This window comes from Chionomys nivalis, chromosome X (assembly GCF_950005125.1).
Source record: "Chionomys nivalis chromosome X, mChiNiv1.1, whole genome shotgun sequence".
Classification (NCBI taxonomy): domain Eukaryota; kingdom Metazoa; phylum Chordata; class Mammalia; order Rodentia; family Cricetidae; genus Chionomys; species Chionomys nivalis.
The window spans coordinates 2224138-2240323 of NC_080112.1; the positions used below are offsets into that span (position 1 = coordinate 2224138).

Genomic DNA, 16186 nt, shown 5'->3' on the forward strand with positions numbered 1-16186 from the left:
ATGGCTCCTGGACTTGCCAATGTCCTGGTGCTAGAGCCAGGTCCAGGACCTAAGGCAACAGTCCATCCTGGACGGGCAGCAGGCAGAAGCCTGGGCTGATGTGGCATGTGCTTCTACCTTGGGCCCCTCACCACCCACTAGTATCTCCCTATGGACTCACCAGGTTAGGACTCAGCAGTGTGACTCACTCGGGCTTCCTTGAAATAATAGGCCCTGGTCTGTCTCTATCTCCAGGTACCTGGAAGACACCAGCCTGCCCATGTGGTGGAGAGAACAGATCCAGAAGCAGGAACAGAGGCCTAAACCCTGCCTTATAGTCAGACATCCCAGCCACACTTGCACACTGGGTGGGGCCTGGGGCCCAGCTAAGGGAGCAGGTGGGGAGAAGGTCTGGGAGGAGTTTGCAGGGCAGCTGGCTGTCCACTCTAACATGATGGGGCAGATATAGGCTTGGCTTGGGGCCCTGGGGTGGTGCTTTAACCCTTGATTTTCCACAACTTCCCTCTCAGCACAGGGCTCTTGTCTTCTTGGCCACTTCTGCTCCGCCCCTCTGCTTGATGCACCTTGGTGACCACCCAAGGACAAGGCATGCATACAGCCAGAGAGGGGGAGGGGAAAAGCCAGGCAGAGAACAGCCTCATTAATATTTCAGAGACACTATCATTGCAGCTCCTGAATCCTCACAGTCCCACCACTTTTGCTTGTAGAGAGAGGAGGATGGGAAAAGAGAAGGAAATAAAACCGAGAAAACAGATTTAAAGGGACAGCCACACCCCCATACTCCATTTCGTCCTCCCCCTATTCCTGGTACAATCTGTACATACTCTGCTATTGCTGCCACCGATGCAGAATAGCTCTAAGCCCAGAACAGCTTTGGGCAAAAACAATAATAACAGAAGAGGGTCAACTGTCACCATGGTACTCCCTCCCTGCTCACTCATCCACCTGCCTCAAGTCCTGCCTTTGCAGGCAAGTCTTCCAAGGCCACCTGGAGGATGACTGGTGACTGCCAGCATAGTCATAGAGACCCTGCTCATTCTGCAGAAAGACCAATGTACACAGGAAAAGTGGAAGTCCCTGTTGAGGATCCAGTTAAGGTGTATGGATCCCAGAAAAGCCCACATCCAGAATCATGGGGTTGGTAGGGATCCAGACATTGCTTAATTTTACCCTTGCTTGTGGGTAGGTCAGTATCAAACTGATGGTCAGTCACTTTAGTCTCACTAAGGGCAGCCCAGGCAAGCAGTGAATGGACCTCCCTTCCTGGAGAACTGCTTACTCCATCCAAAAGGGAGATTTGGGACCTCCACCCAATCTAACACCCCTCAAGAGCATCCCATGACCAGCCAAGTTTGTGACTACATATTTGTCTGCTTTCAGAGGTTCTGCGAGGGCCCCAAGCTCTCCAGTGAAAAGAGGCCTCGGGACAGAATGATAGATATGGCAACCACCATGCAATACACCATGGCAGTTTCTGAAAAAATTCACCATCATATTACAGCAGCATGAAGACTTGTATAACCATGTTTGCAAAAACATTACTCATTATAGCCAAAAGGTGAAAGCAGCCCAATGTCCATAGATGGATGACTGAACAAACAGACTATGTGTCCCTCCATTTGCACATAATGGAACATCAATCAACCTTTAAAAGGCAGGGAATTCCCACGCATGCCATGCTAATGTGGTTGACGTAAAAGGACAGAGACTGTCTGGCTTCAGTTCTGGGAGGTCCTGAGAGTCACTAGCCTTACAGAGACAGGCAGTAGTCAATAGGATGATGGGTGCTGAGGACTGGGGAAGAGGATGAGGAGCTGGTGTTTAGTGGGGCTGAGCTGAAGCTCGAGATAATGAGCAAGATCTGGAGATTGATGGTGCTGATGGTGGTCCAGCAGTGAGGATGTGGGGCATATTTCAAGTCTTTTGGCTCTAATGGTGATGTCCTGTTTCATGGTGTGTGTGTGTGTGTTCCATAATGCCAAAAGGAAGTAAGTTCAACCAATCACGTTTCTCATTTGTGTCCAAGGTGGCCTGAGCGGTTTCCTGTGGTATCCTAAGTCATACTGTCTCACCTCCTAGGCAGGTCAAATCAGTGGTCCATTCTACTCACATGGAAATGAGCTTGTATGGAGACTCCTCTCAGGAAAATGTCAACCTAAGGAGCCCCTTCCTCATATGCCCTGCTCATATCTTATAGCTTCTATGTCCTCATCCCTGCGACTTGCTGCCTGCCACTACCATTATTGCCCACCTACTTGGACCACTTTTGTTTCTGTCTTGTGGTGCTAGGGGCAGACCCCCTGGTCCAAGCATTCTAAACAAGTGGTCTTTCACTGTCATGGTGCAAATTTCTCTCCTGCTTGGAAACGGTTGGAGCAGGCATGTAGTCCCATTCTTGAAGCTACTGGCAGAGCTGCCTGGAGAGCATCAAGCCCAGTCCATCCTCAGAAGGGACGATCTAATCACTTGGGGGAAAAAATCTGGCCTCAAGATGGGTGAATTCTTTATACAAAATAGGACTTTGGAAGCAGGTCCTGTTGGTCAAGGCCTGTAATTCCAGGTACGTAGTGGACTGAAATGGGAGGACTGAAAGTTCAAGATCTGACTGGGCTTTATAATAAATTCAAGGTCAGTCTGGATAACTTAATGGGACTTTGTCTCAAAACAAAAATAATAAAAGAAGGACTGGTGTGGTGGTTTGAAAATGGTTTCCGAAGGGAGTGGCACTATTAGGAGGTGTGGTGTTGTTGGAGTAGGTATGGCCTTTTGGGGGGAACTATGTCACTGTGCAGATGGGCTTTGAGGTCTCATATATGCTCAACCCACGCCCAGTGTCTCAGTTCACTTCATGTTGCCTTTGTCTCAAGAGTAGAACTCTGAGCTCCTTCTCCAGCACCACACCAGCCTGTACACTGCCATGCTCCCCACCATGATGATAATGGACTAACTATCTGAAACTGTAAGCCACCCCAATTAAATGTTTTCTTTTCTAAGAGTTTCTGTGGTCATGGTGTCTCTTCACAGCAATAGAAACCCTAACTAAGACATCTGGGGACACAGCTCCATAGTAGAGCTCTTAGCCACCATGAGCCCTGAGTTCAACTCCTTATGCCAAAACAGCTTTGGGAAGTGCTAACGAACCCCCAGAATGTTCTGAAAGAGATTGTATAATATTTTGCTAGCTATATGTCTTGATGTCCAATTCAGTGGCTGTATTTTTGACTCCCTTTCAGCTACATATGACCATGTAACTATACTTTGGCTAATTGGATGTAAACAGAAGTGACAGGGACAACTTCAAAGTTCAAGTTGAGGTATAAAAGAGAAGGGACATACTCTCCCCTGCTCCTCTTCTGCCTGTTAGCTAAAATGCTGGTGTGAGGATCAGACGGTAACAGTTATCTTGTGTCATCTTGCACATGGATCTATGTGTATCATATAGGAGCCCACATCCTTATAGACTAAGAAGCCATCACAGCGGACACAAGTGTGCAGTCAGGAATGGACTTCTTTGCTCACACAGCTGCTATTATTCCTGATCTTCACTAAAGAGGGTAACCCCATAACCTGAAGATATTGGAAATGCAGAGGGAAGAACTAGAGCCCCCACCTTCACTATGTGCCCAATTCAGGCCTAGATGTGGGGAATTAGGAGCCTTTCCAAGCTTTCCACTTTCATGGTATCCCTGTGTAGCACGTGAGCATCTGTAGTCTGACTCCCTCTTACCTGTGTTATTTGACACTGTCCTAGATGTTCTAGTCAACGCAGAGAGACAAAAGGTCAGTCCTGTTACATGCAAGCCAAGACATTGTGGAAATGATTATGATTGCCCTGCACAATGAGGCTCTATGTTAAGAGATGGAGATGCCTATTGTGGAATAGAGGCATCTAAGGAATAGAGATTGAGGTGCTTACTTGGGGTCATATTACCAACAAGGAGTGGAGGCTGATGTAAACTTGAGTAATTTGTCTTCAGAGGATTCTGTATCGCTCTTCTGCTCAGAACATCCAAAAAAGCAATGGACACCTGATTAGAACCAATTCAAAGAGTTAATAAAGTGGCTGGATAGGCAGTGTCCTTGTGAAGCTCAAGCACTGGCTGCAGTCACACAGCCTAGTTGAAAACAGGACTTAATTTTTCCTTGCTGAGTTGGTATGCCCCCAGTGCATACCCTTCGGGGGGCTTGATCCATTGCTCTGGAGGCTTCCTCCTGACCATTAGGCCAGGGAAAATAAAGCAAGGCAAAGCTCATTGTTTAGTCTGTTAGTTTTTCTTCACATGTATTTCCCACACCTTCCATCTCTGCCTATTCCGAAGCTGACATCAGCCAGACCCCAGAGTTCAAGGGTCAGGACCAGGCTCCACTGCTGAAGCCAGAGGCCATCCCTAGGTCTGCTTGGATCCCACATTGCTCTGGGGTCCCTAGAATATTTTTTGTGGGATGAGTCAACATGCTCACACAAGTGGTTCTTACAGTGCTGCATGGCCCTGAGTACAAAGGAAAGTTAGAAACTCCCTTTTGGCTGGGGCCATGCAGTATAGTTACTGGGGTCATGACTCTACATGGAGAAAGGGGACAGTCATTTGTTTTCTGCCAGAGAAGGCAGAAGCTGAAAAAGGAGAGAGAGAGAGAGCAGGAGCTGGAGAAGCCTATGGGCAGGAAGCATAATGACACTAATTATCCAATTACAGCGAGCTGTGCGGGCAGAGAGCTGCATTGCAGCAGGAGCCAAGCCAGGCCCGCGCCCCGCCCCCGCACGCGTCTGCCACACGCAGGCCCCCACTTTCCTCCTGCCCTGAAGCACAGACAGCTGGGCAAGCCTGTGCTCTCTAGAGGGGCAAGGAGACCCAAAGTCACCATGGCTTAGCCTCTGTGAAAGCCTCCTGCCGAGGAGGCAGCAGGTTCTAATCCTCCAGTCCATCATATCCAGAAAACCCCTGCTGGAAGGAGGGACACTCAAGTCTCCCAGCTCTGCTGGCTACTGTGGTTCCAGTCCAGCCCCAGAGTCAGCCTAACAACCGGAAATAACCAAGGCCTAAACAGGTAATTAAGGAAATTATAGACAGCTGGAAGCCATTGGGGCTACAGGCCAGGACAGGCAGGGACTAGATAAGAAGACTCCCAGGATATGCAGGCGCCCTCTTGGGGACACAAGCCTCATGTGTGTGTCAGGAGGGTTGTTTCTGGAAGCAGGTTAAAGTCCTTGGGCCAACAGGCAGAGGCAAGGGTAGGAGGAATTCACTGGGGTCAAGGTCAGGAGCTGGAGGTTAGGGGTTCCAAATGCTCATAAAGTAGTCTCTTTGGGACCCTTTTGTTACTTAGCTTTCTCAGCCAGAGGACCAAGCCCATGTGGAAAAGGAGTTGTAAAGAAATGGGCTTGTCACTGCGTGGAATTCTGAGGCCACAGGGGTCTCCAAACTACCTTTCTTTCTTTTGAAACATCCGTGACCATGCTATTCTTAGAGAGAAGAGGTCAAGGATACTGGGGACAGAAAACACTAGAGATGGGAAGCAACAGTCGCTGCCACCTCTTTGACTCAGCCTCAGCTGAGTTGTCCCAACTTCTGCCTATTGGCAAATACAGTGACAAAGGAAGAAAAGGCCAGTGACCCATGGTGGTCCTGAGAAAGTATACCTCAGAAACTGCAGCAGGGGGAGGGTCACCTAAAAGGCTGTTAGGTACACCTCCAACATCCTTAACAATCCCAACTGGCTGTGACAGCAGGACCTGAAGGTCACCCAGGGCCTGGCTGCCACCAGGATCACATACACTGAGCTTTGCACGGCCAAAGTCATGCAGTGTCTGTGGGGTGGCCTGGGAGGGAATGGGTCCTGAAGAGGTCCCTTTACATTAGGGCACATGAGCACTAAGTCAGGAATCCAAGTGCACTCCTCAGCAGGCTACGGAGGCCATCAGGGGCCCAAGCCAGGCCCTCCTCTAAGTTTCCCTGTAGATGCTCATGAGTAGATGCTCTATGACGCTGAGAGCTTGAAGCACTGATAGGTAGTGAGGCTGCAAAAGGCTTCTTCTCTCTGGGAGGTAGACACAGAGTTTCTTCCACTTGTCCCCTAAGATGACTCCAATGATGCTATGGTTCTGCTTCCTCTTTGGAAGGGCAGCAGGAAACACAGGGGCCCAAGAGTTCTGACCATGCCTTGTTGCGGGAGGTCCTTCCGCTCCTCCAGTCAATAGCCGCAGAGATACCAGCCCATTGGGGCGTGGTCTCTCTCCCTTTAAAAAAGCGGGCACTTCCCTCCTCGCTCTCTCTTACTTCCTGCTCTGCTTCCGGCAACTAGACTCCCTTCCTGATTGCACAGAGGGCTGTTGTCTGTGATGGTGATCTGTAAGTTTTTCCCCTTTAAATAAATAACCATTATATTAATCATAATTCCAAACTAGTGTGGGATTGTTTGTGACTTACGCCTTCGTCTTCATCTGGCGCCCAACGTGGGGCTCAAACCCACGACCCTGAAATTAAGAGTCTCATGCTCTACCGACTGAGCTAGCCGGGCGACCAGGAGCTGGGGCGGCAGGAACACAGCCCGCAGCTCCTACTGCAATGCCTGGACTCACATGTCCAGACATCCCAATAGACCTCCCCAGGGACCATCAGTCCAAGGATCCTAAGCAGCCACCCCAGGCGAGCCCTCTCTCCTCCCTAGACCAAAGACTAGAATGTGATGGCTATTCTTGCTCTGATTCCCTCCGCCCCCAGGATAGGTAGGGCCTTTTCCAAACTCATGTCCAGCCAGTATTCATTGAGCTGGAGGCCAATGAGTCATGGGCCACAAGGGAGACTAGTGGTGTGGGAGAAGTGCTGAGGACAGACTTGTTCTGTCTGTGTGCCCCTTTCCTTGTATTCTGCACTAGGCTACCATTCCTAGTGACAGTCTCCCTCCTGGAAGTCCCCAGGAATTGAGGACCCTGGACCAGCTATTCCTGGGCCGCAGTCATCCCTTTTGGACCTGTGGCTCCAAGCCAAGATGTAGTGTGTCTGATTCCACATTCTTCTGGGAGAAATGCAGCTGAAGTCCATAGACATAGGCAGTCAGTTTGAAGCCTGAGATATGACACAGAACCCTTACTCTGCCATGGAAACAGAACTGTGCTCTGAAAACACCAAATGGTTTCTCTGTTATGTCCCATGCCACCACCATCATGGCCCTGGCCATCCATCCATGCAAACTTTGGTTCAGTAGTATCGAAGTAAACTCAACGTATAACCTAGGTCTGGTTTATGTCAAAATAATACCAGAGCACATGCAATTTTGAGTTCTGGGATAGTTTAGGGACTAACAAAGTTCCAAAGTGAGTTCAAAAAGGAAAAATGGGATGGCTCACTTTCAAATACTCTTTATTCAGGGAAACCAAGAGGCCAGTGGCCACTATTCATCAATGGGAATGGAATGGCCCCAGAGCCTTCTCCATCTCTCCTTTTCCTGGATTCCCTCCTTGCTCCCTGTTTAGTCAGGAAGCTCTGCTTGTGATTTTGCAGTTCAGGAACTCCACTGATACCAGCAGGCATGTCAATGGGGGGAGGGATTTTGAGAGGAAGATGAAAGATCCCATATAAATTCTCCAGGGAACAAGTGCCTTGATAAAGAAAATGGGGACCTGTGGCTAGCAGCCTGACTGAGGAGACACATTGCTTTCTCACTTCATAGTCCTGAAAAGGAATCTCTTTTGGATTAAACGAGGTTCAGTAACTACAGCTCAAGGACCAAATCCCGCAAAATTGTGCTTGTGAATAAAGTTTTATTAGCACATTGTCATATCCATTCATTTTTATATGGTCTGTGTCTATGTTTGTGCTTTCATAAAGAGCATGGTAGCTGGGATAGAGACCATGTATTCTGCAAAGTGGAAAATATTTGCCATCTGACACTTTACCAAAGAAGATACTGACCCCTGGATTAGAGACTTAAATATTTTACGAGCTGTGGTATGTACTTATATGTGATCCCATACATATAATTCCAGCTATTGGAAAGGCTGAGGCCAAAAGGACTGGAACTTCAAAGCCAGTCTGGGTAATAAATTAAAACTCTAAATTTAAAAAGAATTAAGGAAGAATGTGGGTGCAGCTCAGTGGGAGCATGCCCAAGGCCCTGGCATCAATCCCCAGTATAGAAAGAAAGGAAAAAATTAAACACCTTAAGAAGCATAACTACAAAAGAGGAGGGAGAGAACAAACCCAGAATTGATAGTTCTTAGAATTTTGTAAAGAGATCATGTAATGGCGTTGGAGAGGCGGCTTAGTGAGTAAAAGTCCTGGCTGCTCTTTGCTGCTCTTACAGAGGACCTGAGTTCGGTTCCCAGCACTCACTTAGAGGCTCGCAGCCATCTGGAAATCCAGTTCTAGGAGATTTGACACCATCTCTGGCTTCCTTTGGCATAAGCACAGACACATATGTAAACAAAACACATACACATAAAATAAAAAACATGTTAATTAAAAAGAAGAGATTCTGTAAACCTAGAATCCAAGTAAGATATCACAAAAGTGTTTATCTTATGGGTTGAAAAAAATCAAAAGGTAAAGAATCAAGAGGTTAAAATGTTTTGCAGCAAATATTTCATACCATTATTTCCCTTGTATAAATTAGTTTCCTTGATTCAAACACACAGGAAAAACATTGAAAAACTCAGTAAATTAAAGTTAAAACCAGGTATTTTACTAAAAACAAAATAGTTTAGAAACATGTAGAAATGTTCACCCTCAATGGTAATTAACTGAAGATAAAGCAAAATAGATGTTTTCTGACCTAGATACCTACGGCAGCTTGTTTGACTGGAATACCTAAAGCTGGCAAGGCCGCAGTGAGTGAGCCCTTCTGGCACATTCAGAAGCCCTTCTGGAGAGCCACTTGGCAGGCTATACTGTTGTCTGGGTCCTCTCCTCAGGACAGCATGAGTGTTCTCTCCCAAGATGCTCAGAGAGCCTCATGCAAAAGAGTGAGACAAATCTGGCTGCCTAGATTTCCAAAAATAGCCAAATAATTAAGAGAATTACAATGTCTTAAGAGAATACTATTTTGCCATTAAAAATTGTAATTACTGAGGACTGCCCTGATACATCAGCGTGCCTGACAATAACTGTCAGATGAGCGAATGATCATTTGCAGTGTTTATGTCACAGTTCAAGTTGACTTTTTTGTGGTGAATACTTTAACAAAGTAAACTATGTCCATTTTGGAAAAAAGCTCATTTAGGGAGGATTATATTAATAAAGAAAATACTTATTAAAGTAAAAAATAGATCACACAATTGAGCTCATGGTTTAACTACAGTAATGTGAAAATACATGGTTTATGCAAAGAAAAGAGAGCAGAAGTAAGTCCAATAGAATGGAAAACTGGCTTGTACTTTGGTGGTAGAATGAGGTGGAGAGGAGCTTCCTACATCCTAGATTTTTTTTGTGTTTTATTTTTTAATAGTTAAAAAAGAGTATGTCTGTAAAACATTCATTATTTAAAAATAGGAGGAACACAAATGTTATTTTTTAAACCCCAGACAATACCTTACCCATCTATACAGAGCTTCCCAGGCCTCTAAACTGTGGCCTCCCAGTCCTGACTTCTGCTTTCAGCTACCAAATGCTGGGAGTACCCTGCCACGATGGGGACTAATTAGCACCATCAGGATTTTGTAGTGTTAGGATTCGGGGCTGGCTCCAAGTTGGGTGTGTGAGGACCCCTGGAGTCATCAGGATGCCTGGCACAATTATCCCCCACCCGCCAGATAAGTGGGCTTTATGCTCTTAAGTGTCCAGGTCCCTGAAAGGTCCTCAGGAAGCACTGCTCTGGCCATAATGGATTCTTCAAGGAATGGGCGAGCTGACTTGGAATGTCCACATCTATCTCCGTTACTCCCTTTCAAGGAGTCAGATGAGAGTGCTTCAGGGTCTGTGTAGGGACTTTGAGTTGACCTTGTTGAGCATGCTGGAATGACTAGATTGTCTCTAGTTCCTGTGACCAGTCTAGCAAGCACCAGCCCTGCGTGGCTCCTAAGAAGTTGGAGCTCAGGCTGTCTAGCTAAGTCTGAGTTGCTTAGGCAGAATGGGCAGGGCAGGGGTAAAGTTGGGGACTGTGCTGTGACAGATGCAACCTGGCCTCAAAGCCTCACAGCCTCCACTGAAGCTGCTGGATCCAGCCAGCTGGGCGCTTTGGTAGCAGCAGCATCTTTGATGAACACAGTGAAGCTCATTCGCTTGTGCTTTCCTCCCCGCTCTCACAGAAGCAGACACAGGGCACAAGGGTCACTAGAAATACGGTTGAATGACTATGGAACAGAGTCCCCAAGGGCCATCACACCAATAAGATGTGGCCCCTGGCATGGCTGGGCACATCTCAACAATAGAATACATTCATTCTGGCACTTTGTATCCTCAGTTGTTAAGCCCTCCGATCAGAGTCTAGCTAATCAAATGTTTATGAGTGCCCAGAACTCGCTAGGGACTTCATTTCTGGCAGGCTTTCTGGGAAATCTTGAGCCATAGTTGGACTAGTAGCTTGAATGCCACAGGGAAGTGTAGTACAGGTAGCTTTAGGAGACATGTAAGGACTTAGGTCTGCATCTAAGCTGAGGTGGTACCTTTGGACAACAATGGGAACATTTATTTATACCTCCTCATCCGATAGGGAAGCCAGCAGCCATGCATGGCTACTAAACATTTGTAACACATTCAGTGCAACCGAAGATGGGGACTTGTAATTTCGCTTTAATTAAATTAAATTCTTACTTGTGGATAATAAATGGCATATCAGATAATGTTGCTTTAGAAAGTGTCTCAAGACTGTGGCTCATGAAAGAACTCATTTGAAGGAATGGCTGTCCATTTCCTGGGAGAACCAAGAACAGTGAATTCGATATCCCTTTGAACACTTCAGGCTGGAGAGATGGCTTAAGAGTACTTCCTGCTCTTTCAGGGGACCTGGTTTGGTTCCCAGCACCTACATGATGTGGTTTCTCAACTGCTTGCAATTCTAGTTCTGGAGGGTCTAATGCCCCTTTCGCATCTCCACAGGCTCCTGCATGTATGTGGTATGCACTTACATGGTACACATATATACACTCAAGCACACACACATACACATAAAATAAAAGAAATAAATATTTAAAGAGAAGAAAAGTTTGAGGTAAATGACAGTAACGCCCATTTACATATCTTTGGCTTGGGCACAAGTCTCCGGAAAGCTTTGGGGCTCCAAGAGAGTCTAGCTGCTAGCCTTGGGAATCTGCCTGAACCATGTATCTAGTTCAGTTTTGTCATCTCCTCAGCCATGTGACCTTGGACTTGTTCCCTTTCAAACCTTGGCACGGTCTCAGATGCCCAAATTCCTCTAAATCTAAGAACCAGCACTGCCCACCCAACAGAAGGTACCCCGGCAGGGGAGGGCTATCCAGCTGGGCACTGTTGGCCTGGCTTACACTGGCCCAGCCAGGGCAAAGAGGAAGGCTACAGTGAGGAGCTGGGAAATGATAGGGGACAAGGAGGAACCATGTGTTCATTGCAGGTCTTGATTTCTCATAGCCAGTCTGGGGTACAGCTAGGGCTCACTCTGAAGTCAGAGATGGCCCTGGAGGGTCTTTAGGGAACTTTGATGCCACAGTCCAGGTCTCCATTCATTATCTGCTCTTTTTTAGGGGTGTCCCTGAAGGCATGACATAGATAATTTATTGAAAGTGAATCATTCTCCATGTGCTTTGGATGGGTAGAAATGTTATCCTTTTCTCTCACTGGGCACATGGGTGGGGACACCAATATCTCAGCTCCTGAGCTGCAGAATGTTTCTAAGAGTATGTACTCTACCTCAGAAGTGTTCCCCAGACAGTCCACTCAAACACTCGGTGTTCCCTTCAGTAAAGTTCAACACATATTTCTAGAGACAATGGAAGAAACTTCTGGAGATATCACAACAGGTGTTTTTGCCATCCTCTGGCTGTGTGACCTTGAGGAAATTATTTAACTTCTCTGGGCCTCAGTCTGTTAATGTGTCAACTGCAGATAAGGACAGCACTTGCTTTATTCAGTTATTATTTCAGTGAAGGGCAGGACAAAGGATGTCTGTGGGACACTCAGAACAGTATCTGGCACAAGGTGACTCCCACTGTTAGTGTTCTCATTGTTGCCATTTGATGTGCTCGTAACCTGGGATGGAGACAGCCATCACTTCTGAATCACAGGCTCCACCAGTTTAAAATCAGAAGGGTATACAGTACATCAACTTGCTCTGAGAGGTGGTGGGCGATCAAAGTAAATGGCTGGAAGAAGTTGGACCTGGCTACATTAACTTTAAGAGTCCAGCTAGGCTCATCTCATAGCAGCCATACGTGGAGGGGCTTTGGTAGCTCATTGCAGTCCACTTTGGATGCCTTTCTGACTGGTTGGGCCAGATTGGACTATTGTGCAGTGATCCACAGGCTGGCCTCTCTCTCTTGCTCACTTGTTCACTTGCTGGCTAACTTTCCGTCTCTTCTCTCTCGAATGATTCAACCTAGCATCTCCAGCTAGGAATCTTGAAATGTCAGTGCAGGCCCTGCAAGGTGCACCCTGTTCCTCAGATTTAGATAAGGAAAGACTCAGCCAAGGTCACAGAAACCATCAAGCATAGAGCAGGCACTATACCCTGGAGCCCCTGTCATCAGAGACCAAGATAGGTGTCTGCCACAGGCTGCTGGTGACCCTGATTGCCCCTAGGGGTTCATAGTGGCATTCCCTCTGTTGAGGCTGGCGTTCTTCCAAACATACTCCCAGCTTCAGGGGCTCCCTTCCCCAAGGACTGGCTCTCCTTCTGGCTCTGTGCAGAACCCCCTCCCACGCCCACCCTGCTCCCATCTGCCTGCCTCACCTCCTCTGTGCTAGAGCATGGCTGCCTTCCACTCAAACCACCTGGCAGGGCTGGGATTGGACCAGGTGGAGCTGCCTGTGCCCTTGGCCTTCTCCTGCCTCAAGGCTAGTGGCAGACAATCAATGCCCCAGGACCACAAGTGCCCAGTTCCTTCCGACTGACCAACTGGCTGTCCTGGTGCAGACTTGAGGGGTCAGCTTCACCCTTGGCTCCTCTGCTAGGCCTAATCTGGGCCCCAAGGGAACTTGACAGCCTCGCAGACCACTCCTCCGAGGTCCCCTCTCCAAGCCAGGGAATTTTAGTTTCCTTGTCGAGGGAGGGTGGTGGTGGTGGGTGTAAATACTTCAGTTCATGAATACGGTGGATGGAAGGCTCCACCAGGGGGTCCAGGAGCCTGCGTAGAACCATGTGTGGATGCAGGAGGAACTCAGGAAGGGGGTGATATGGCATTATTTATACACACAACCCACAGATATACAGAAGCATCTCCAGCTATCTGCTCAAACAAAACAAAGAGACCTTCATCTATACCCTCAGTGTACTGACAAGTCTCTCCCCTCCTGAAGCCTCAACAATCTTGTCTGTGAAATGGGGACAGAGACCAAAGCTTTTCATCTTATTAGTGAGCCTGCAGATCTAGCAGAATCAAGGTCATGAATGTGCCACACAAAAACCAAGTGCCCACTCTGTCAAGCCTGTGCCAGGCACCTGGGAAGTCCATGTAGATTAAGAATCAAACCTTTGCTTTAACTGGTCGCATAATAGAAGGGGCAAGGGTAGAGATCCAGATCCCAGAACTATGGGTGGGGGTGTATGTGCAGGTGGTATCTGCAGGATGCGGCCAAAATCCTTGTAGAGAGCTAGGGGAGACTGGGATGGAGACTTGATTATGTAGCAGCCCACTTTAGGCCAGCAACTCAAGGCCCCATCTGTGAAAGAAGTAGTAGCCTCTTTCAGGGTCTGGTCTTGGAGTGGCAAACATTCAGTGGGAAGGAGGAGATCCTGGCCCTGCCTACCTTGCAGCAGGAGAGTGAAGGAGGCACGCTTGCATACTCCCATACCTTCCTTCCCTGAGCCCTTGGCCAGAGCTCCGACAGGGAGCTCCTGCCTGCCTGTCCTGCCCAGGTGAGGCACCAAGACCCTGACCCTGGACCCTGCCTTCTGCCTCTCCCTGTTGGCTGAGTCACTAAGCCCCATAGTGGCTCACAGGAGGGGGAGACCAGGTCATAGAGAGAGGAGCAGGTCTTTCTGGGCTCCAGAGATGATGCCAGTGGCTCCACATCCTGGAATAGCAGAGCTGGAGCCTTCAACCCCAAGAACACTGAGGTTCCCCATCACAGAAACCCTCTGGCCAAGGTCACACAGGTGAGGAGAGGAAGGCAGCTGTTGGCAAAGATAAAGGACTTGTTCAAGTGTGCCTCCGCCACTTGCCGGTGGCACTGTCCATGCCAGTGGCAGGGTCAGCTAGGCAGCTATGTGGGCGTGCAGGGGACAGTGTAGGAACATGTGAGGGGGAGGATGATACAGTGCGGGGAGGCAGGGGGAGGGGTTGCCTCGAAGCCCTGGGAAGGTGTGTGCGCAGGGGCTAGACTCTTGGCCCAGGCCTGGCGCCCCTGGCTATGCCTGCCTGGAGCCCCAGCCCACAGCCCGCAGCCCCCAGCGGCCTTGTTCCCTAGACACAAATGCGCGTGCGCGCGGGATGCGAGGTGCAGGGTGCGGGGCGCTGCCCGCCAGCTCTGAGGCCCCAGGGTGACGCGCACCCATACTGCCGCAAGGACAGGCAGGCAAGGCCCTTAGGGAGCAGGTGCCTTGGGGCAGGATCCTGCGTACCCCCCACCTGCCACCGCGCCACCTGCTGGGCCGCTCTCTCGCCCCCGCCTGCTAGCGCGCCCACCCCTTCCGCGCCTGCCTGTGCGCCCCGGGCACCACTTACCCCGGCATGGACACAGCCGCCACTGCGGCCTCTGCTCTGGCTGTCGCTGTTGCTGCGGGAGGGCGCCTGGCGGGCAACAATCCGCTCCAAGGACGGAAGGGCCCGGGCACGCGGCGGCCTGACCAGCAGTGCGGAGCAGGACCCTCCGCAGCAGGCGAGGGCTGTGGCCGAGTGCTCCCCACGCTCCGCACCAGAGGCGGCGACGCTGCGCGCTCGCTCAACTCCAGCCGCAGCTCTAAGCACGAAGGGAGGGAGGAAGGGGTGGGGGAGGGAGGGAGCTGGTGGTGGTGTTGGTGGTGTTGGTGTTAGTGGTGGTGGTGTTGGTGGTGGTGGTGTTGGTGGTGGTGGTGTTGGTGGTGGTGGTGGATGGTGGAAGAGGAGGAGGAGATAGTGGTGGAGGAGGAGGAAGAGGAGGTGTTGGTGTTGGTGGTGGTGGTGGTGGTGGAAGAGGAGGAGGAAGAGGAGGAGGAGGAGGAGGAGGAGGAGGAAGAGGAGGAGGAGGAGGAGGAGGAGGAGGAGGAGGAGCGGATGGAGGGGCAGTGTACTGACGAACAGGCTCTGGGGACAAGGTGCTCCTGAGCCTTGCACCCGGTGTGCACCCTTCTGTCCCCAGGATGTGAGGGAATGCCAGCACTTCCTAGCCTGGCATGGCCCTCCAAGGACACTGGCAGAATAGCGATGGGCGTGGTTGGAAAGTGGGGCTGATAAGCTGCTGGTGAAGAAAGCCCCCCCCCCCGCATATGACTGGACAGCACCTCTCAAGACCCTCTACCCTTAGAGTTTGGAGCTGATTTGTAGCTTGGGGTCTCTGGGCTCTTGGTGGGCTCCTGTGGTTGATGGCTGTCTGAAACCGCCTGGTAAACGTTGGGAGTGCAGGCATTCAAACACATTTCCCCAAAGGGAAGCTAGAGCTTATAACAGATTTTTTTCAGTCTGTGACCCCTAAAGGTTATCAAGCCACAACCATTTTCCAGGATAAAGTAGACACCTAAACACAGATATAGGGGATACCCTAGAGCAGACACCCACATGTACCCACTAACACCCATGCGCACCAGTGAGGGCAGTCACCCTTTTGTGCCCCTGGACCTAAAGAGGGGAGCTGCACCTTTCACTGGTCTTTGTAGCATGGAGCTTTCCAGTGGCTGGGACAGCAGAAGCTGACCCTAGATCCTACCTTGCTTTGGTCTGTGAACAGGTGTAGGGGCTGAGGAGAAGGCTATGGGCCAAACCTTGGGGTCACTCAACCTGCTGAAGAGAGGGAGAAACCTGAACACACAGGGCACCAAGGGAGCCTATGTACCAGGCAGGGTTGCGTGATGGGGATGCAATAGTGTCTGCTGAAAGGGAGTGGCTGCCAGACAGTGATTCTTCAGATCTTTGGGATAAGGGATATGG

At 49.5% G+C, this 16186-nt stretch overlaps 1 protein-coding gene across 9 annotated transcripts in view; it reads right to left on the reverse strand.

Moving 5' to 3' along the window:
- Atp2b3 (ATPase plasma membrane Ca2+ transporting 3) overlaps positions 1–15255 on the reverse strand; it is a 72284-nt gene extending 57029 nt beyond the window's left edge. For 5 of the 9 annotated variants that reach the window (XM_057760017.1, XM_057760016.1, XM_057760015.1 and 2 more), the window contains exon 1: positions 14789–15254. The gene's annotated coding sequence lies outside the window, so the exon portion shown is untranslated. Of the gene's footprint in view, positions 1–3916; positions 4029–14788 lie in introns of all 9 variants that reach the window. The other 4 variants (XM_057760014.1, XM_057760012.1, XM_057760013.1 and 1 more) reach the window with 3 other exon arrangements.
- Positions 15256–16186: the final 931 nt, after the last annotated feature.